This window comes from Monodon monoceros, unplaced genomic scaffold (assembly GCF_005190385.1).
Source record: "Monodon monoceros isolate NGI ecotype Baffin Bay Population unplaced genomic scaffold, NGI_Narwhal_1 Super_Scaffold_1, whole genome shotgun sequence".
NCBI lineage: Eukaryota > Metazoa > Chordata > Mammalia > Artiodactyla > Monodontidae > Monodon > Monodon monoceros.
The window spans coordinates 29172889-29179170 of record NW_021703765.1 but is presented as its reverse complement, the minus strand read 5'-3'; the positions used below and the strand labels follow the sequence as shown (position 1 = coordinate 29179170).

General features: G+C 38.6%; 1 pseudogene; it reads left to right on the top strand.

Annotated features, from left to right (window-relative positions):
* The first annotated feature begins 2718 nt into the window (after positions 1-2718).
* LOC114892656 overlaps positions 2719-6282 on the top strand; it is an 8966-nt pseudogene continuing 5402 nt past the window's right edge.

Below are 6282 nucleotides of genomic sequence, written 5' to 3'. Positions count from 1 at the left end.
TTCCAGCTTGCTAAAAGATACAGGCTTTGGGTGGGAACACAAAAAAATCCAGATCTGGCCATAACAGGGTTTCCAGAAAGTATGGGAACTAGCAAAGCATAGGCCTCTGGGTAGCAGTGGGTCCAACATGAGATAAAACAGTGCCTTAATGGGTATGCTGTATGCTGGGATGGAAAATATAGGAGCAAGGGACATTTGGAAAATCAGACAGCTAAGTATCTGACACTAACAAAATCTACCATTATCTCATACGGCCTCAGGTACCATGCAAGGGTTGAGGGATTCCAGTATTTAATTAAACCACAATGTGACAATGGGAAGAATTAAGGAGAGCCTCAGGGATAGATGAACTGGGTATGTTGCACCAAGATATGTCTCACTTAACCTGATGGGTTCAAAATGCAGGAAGTGGGTATACGGGACAAAACAATACCCTAACTGTAAGAATAAACGTTTAGGTCAGGGTAGAGCCTCATGTTCCTAAGTGTTGAAATAGAGCTCTTTAGTTTCTTCCTCCTACATGTAAGACTCTTTTAGAGGTTAAGATGATGCTGAGACTGCAAGCTAAAGGTAAATGGCTGGAACTAGGGAGAGAAAATAAGTTACATAGGCTCGGAACCAGGAAAAGCCTAACTAAGGGTTTGCCTAAATAGAATTGAATGTTGGAACTGAATATTTTAATATGTAAACATTTTACTGATACCAAAATTTGTCTTACCACACTTCCCCCAATCTCACACCACCCACCCTAACCTGCAGTAGCTATGGGTCCCTTGATTTCCATGGAAATATAGAGAAAAGAGACATTGATCTGGCTTACAGGTATTTAATAAGTTGTTAGCCTCACATCACATATTAGTATCATGTAAGTAGGCCAACTGAAGTAGGAAGATTAGGGGAAAAACCTTGAAAAAAACTTAAAATCTTAAGCCACATCTCTATACTACAACACCTTTCACAATTTCTTCTCAGATAAGCATCATCTCCGTCAGTGAAAAAACTTATATCTCAAAATAGGAGAAACAGGCCTAAAAATTAAATGTGTGTCTTTGGAGGTCCCATCTATGGGATATCTTCCTGGCACTAGAAAATCCCCAGAAAGACCAATATTTGCACCCCTCCCTGAAAGCTTACCACCAAGGAAAATGACTAGATCCATAGATTTCCTCCCTCAAACCAGCTAACCTCAAATAAAAATCATTAGCAACTCAGCCCTTACTAACATTATCACAGTCACAAGAGTGGTTAGGGAGAAAAGCACGAACCAGGGGAATTTAAATAGAGGCAATCCAGGCCAAGTTGGGCAGATGGCAGATATGTGCTCCTTACGCTGGGATGCATAATACATCTAACCACAATGCCTTTTTAACAGACCCTTTTTAAAGTTTCTCCACAAAATCGAACAGGTCAAGTTCTTTCACGATCCTCAAGATAAACAATCGTCAAGAGAAAAACAAGCAATATGTCTCACAATGTTGGAGTTCTTAAAAATATGACAAGGAATTAACCACGTAGACAAAACCAGAGCACTTAAAAAAATCTGTATTCTAAAAACATACCAGTGAATGCTATTAATAAGGTAATATGACATAAAACAAAATGAAAAATATATGTAAGAATGTTCTATTTAGTGCACAGAATTCATGGCAGTAGCTGCACTATCGAGCTACTTATATCTATAACTGTCTGTTTTGGTATTACAAAATGAGGCCAAAAAGTGTCAACTTGTTTCCCACAGAAACCAAAAAATCTATATGAATCTCTTTTCTCCTGTGCCCTTTCACTTTATCTGCTCCCAGTTCTTCATGAATGTCCTCTTCCTTCTCTAATTATTGTCCTCTTCATTTTGCTAGGCCTTGCACCCAAGCATGCAAGACAGAGGATCCTAGAGGTCCAAGATTCTAAGAGTGGCTGTTTGCAAGGGGGAGGAGATTATAGCAACTGCCACACTGTATATACTTCTGTGCAAAGAAAAAGGGACAGTATTCAGAATGTCTCTAACATATAAAAGAGCTGGATGGCAGGATACCTGTGTGGCCCAAGGAACTAGAGGTAGCAAATTATGGGGAAAACAATTGCAGCCAAAGGCTGGAAGAGGAAAGGTTTGCAACCAGCTCTGTCTCCTAGCTCTCTGGTATTTGCTTCCAATGGGCAGAGTCTATTTTGTGAAGCATCAAGCACTGAAAAGAAGACTCCTGCTGCTGGAAGTTGACAGGAAGTAACATCCATGAGGGTAAGAATGCAAGATCAAGGCTTGTCCTAGAAACAATGCCCATAATGGGGGAAAAAAAAAAAAGAAAGCAGAAGAGAAATATAAGTCGCATGTCCAACCTGGATCAGCATGGCCCAGCCCAAGGAAGGTAGGAGTCAAGGAGACAAAACTAACAGAGTAGAGCCTTGTACCACAACACTCTCCACAAGTTACACTCAACAAACTTCACCCTACGCTTTAACCAAGTTACAAAAAGAGCTTCTTAATCCCTACTTTCGCTCCTTAAAAGCTGCTATAAGTTCACTATTTGACAGATATGATTTCAGAACAAGTTTAGTAGTTCAAACTAGATGGCTCTTTCCATCCGAAAGACATTAATTAAATAAGATATATATAGCTCTAAGTATATGATACGTAAAATATAATACTCTGTAGGATATAGGTAACTGTTAGTAAATTATATTAATGAACGTCTGTTAAGAAATGTTGCAATGATTTCCCTAATGTAAGAGACTGGGGGAGGTAAATCTGTCTTCTAGGATTTCCTCCCCAGAGCTCAGAAATTTAGGTGTTGTTTTAGCTCTCCTACACTCTCTCCACCCAAGCCCGCCTTCCTGTTGGGGATCAGACCTCCTATTGGCTATCTCATACCTTTAAACTGCCTGCTTTGTGACATCATTCTCCTGCATCATCACAAGTGACCAGTGACCACTGAGCAATAACCAGTGACCTTTGTACTGGACACATGCGCCATTCAGCTGCAGCCCCTCAGACATCCTCTGGTGTTGTCTCCTCATCCCTTGTATCTGCAGTTGATGTTTTCTCTTCTTCTCTGACCAGGTCAGGTAAGAAAAAAAACTTTTTAAAGTTTTCCGCTAGATTTATTTTGCCCCTAAATTTACTAGTAGATTCAAAATAACACGGAATAATGAGGGAAAGTATTGAACTAGAAGTCTGGAGACCTAATTTCAGTTTTGAATTTGGCATTTACTATCTGTGTGACTTTGGACAAATCATTGAGTGTCTCACAAAGCCTGATATTTTCCTTATCTGTTACGTTAGGATACTACATTGGTTGATCACTCTGATCCCTTTCTTTTCTAATATTGAGCCTTAAATGGTACCCATGTAGAAAATGAAATCAGAGACTTCTCAACAGTGTTTCAACAGAAACACAGAAAAGCCAGGTGACATAGAAAAGTAGCAATATACAGCAAGATGTTTCATCTCTAATGGTCTCCCTCCACTAATATTTCGACTAGTTGAAAAGAAAAAATAGGGAGAGAGGATGGAGAGTACTGAGCTATAGGGAGGCACAGAGTCAAACGTAAGGAACTTTAGGATTGTTTTCATCAGCACAGGCGAACAGGAACCAAGAGATAGGGAAAAATATAAGAATGAAGAGGGAAAGCATAGAGGAGCTCTCAAGAGAAACGTAGTTTGCAATGGAATGTTGATGGGAACCAAAGATTTTAAATTAAAGCAGAAACATCATAGAGTGAATTCTGCTCAGAGCAGGGCAAAAAAAGGTTGATTGTAGCAAATCCTTATTTTAACAGACTAAGAGGAAAGTAAGGACCGGACGGGGTATCACCAGGAAAGGCAGCTTACCAGAAAAGTCATACTCAGTTTTGTTTTTCTTTTATTGCCTCTCTGAATACAGTTGGCACTTGACAGTTTTCAATATAAACATTTTAGAAATATGTCCTAGAAATGATGCTTCCTATATACAAGAAACCAACGTGGTTATCTATGGGTCTGCTTTTCAATGTTTTATTCTTTCTAATTTTTAAACTATGTAGATGTTTTACCAATTAAAAAGTTTAAATGATATCTTCTAAATTGAATCAGAAGGACTATTTCTTTTGGGTGATATGTAGCTTCTAAGGCAAGGTTGCTTTTCATCTTTACAGTTCTTTCCTTCCTAACACAGAGAGCACATTGATCAACAGCCATCGTTAGTTTTTAGATCTTAGCTACCTAAGAAGAAAAACAAAATGTGAAGCCCCACATCTCTAATTCCACATTGAGGGAATTTGCTGGTGGTCCAGTGGTTAGGATTCAGTGCTTTCACTGCCAGGGCCATGCGGCGTGGCAAAAAAAAAAAAATCCACATTTATCTAGAACAATACTATGGAGTCCTTTTGATGTTCTTATATTTGAAAATCTTTTTTAATTGGATTCTAGTGATGATGGTTTCTTTTAGGTTTTGGGATCTCATCTACTTGGATGTTGAAGATGATTACAATCTAAGTTCTAGGATAAATACAAAAATCTTCTTGATACTTTTTAAGGTTCTTTTCTGCTTATTATATATTTCCATTCTTTGAAACATATATTTCTACCAGGCTGAATACCTGTTACTTGCTGGGTAAAAATATGAATGAGCACAATAATGAAATTCTTTTACATTTATTATTTTGCTGTCTGCTTTGTACCAGTTTTCATTGAAATACTTGTCTGCATATATTGTGGCTACCTATACATTCAGATTGATTGAATTTTGTTGCTTTTTATGCATTTTTACTGACATATCTTCTCTGTCTGTATGTATTGGCTAGGAACTCATTCAAAATCACCTTCTATTGTGTCTTTTAGTTAATAGTATTCATTAAAATACAGTGGGCAAAATTCACTTTCATAACATTGCATGTATGGTACAGAATGTCATTTGTTAGTAAACTCATTATGCTTTGATACTTGCCACATACCCCAGTTTTCATAACTATGTATATCTTTTTCATTATGTAATATGTTTTTCATGATTTTTCTGTGTCTTTCTAGAACTTATTGTATCTTCCTCCATATAAATCATACACAATATATCAGTTTATTCATGTATTAATTATTACTGCTATCATTATTGGTGGTGGTATTATAACGACTTTACAGATGAGTAATCTGAAGTAATCAGATAACTTTTTTCTTTCCAAAAGCACTTAAGAAATTCACTTTCGGGTAATCATTTTGAGGTAGGATGAGAAACCAGGCTTGAAGAGGGTAAAAATGACTCTTTAAAATTACCAGTTGGACTGAGCTATATGTGAACTCTAGGTAATAGCGTGGGAACTGCACAAGCAAAGTGAGACATTGAAGATTACAATCGTAATAGTCGTACTGTTTTCTAACGGACAAAAAACTGCCTATAGTATAAGTTCTATTTCTCCTGCTTTCTGGCAGTATCATGCTCAGAGTAGCGTCCTGGCAAGGAAGTCAGGATACTTAGGTTGTGAAACCTGGTAAGGATACTAATGTAATGAGAGAACTTGAACAAGTCAACCTGACCTCTCTGAGCCTCAGTTTCCTTCCTCATGAAATGAGACTGTGAAAATAGACGTTCTCTAAGAACCTCCTAGGTCTAAAATGCTTCCAGTCTAGGAAACAGCATAGAAGTCAATACTAGTGTAGGCTGAAGGGAAAGATAGGGCAGGGAGAAGGTTGCTTCCAGCCTAGAGAACAATGTCTGAACCATACCACTTGGGTCTTCTGCTCATCTGTGCCCAACATGGGAGCACAGGCAGTTAATACAGAAGAGTGTAAAACTGCTCAGTCCTTACAACCATCATAACGGTCTGATTTTTGGTTTCTCAGTAAGTATTGACATTAGAGGTGTCCTGATAGCAAGAACCTTAAGAAAATGTTGTTCCTCAAACATAGTGAGAATTTATCAATCTCCCTGATTTTTTCATCACCCTCTTGTTCTTACAGAAAATTTCCAAAATCCATCTGTACTTGGAACTCTAAATTCTCTGCAGCACTCTCTTCCAGTGGTGAGCAATGCAACTTCCCTAACAGGAAGTGTCTGCAACTTCTCCAGAGTCTCTGCTCCTGCTGTCAGTTTGGCATCAGCTATGGCTACCTCTTTCCAGACACTCATGGGTAGTGCCTACCTTCACCAACAGTCTAGCACAACTCTGTTATCTGGAGTTACTGACCAGAGCCATATCTCCACTTCAGCTGCTTCCTATCCAGGTGTTCTTGACTGGGACATCACAGGAAGCACTGAAAAGAATTCTTCTTCACTCGGGGACTTTACTCTGGCAGTCACTGACCAGCGCACAGCTGCTTCC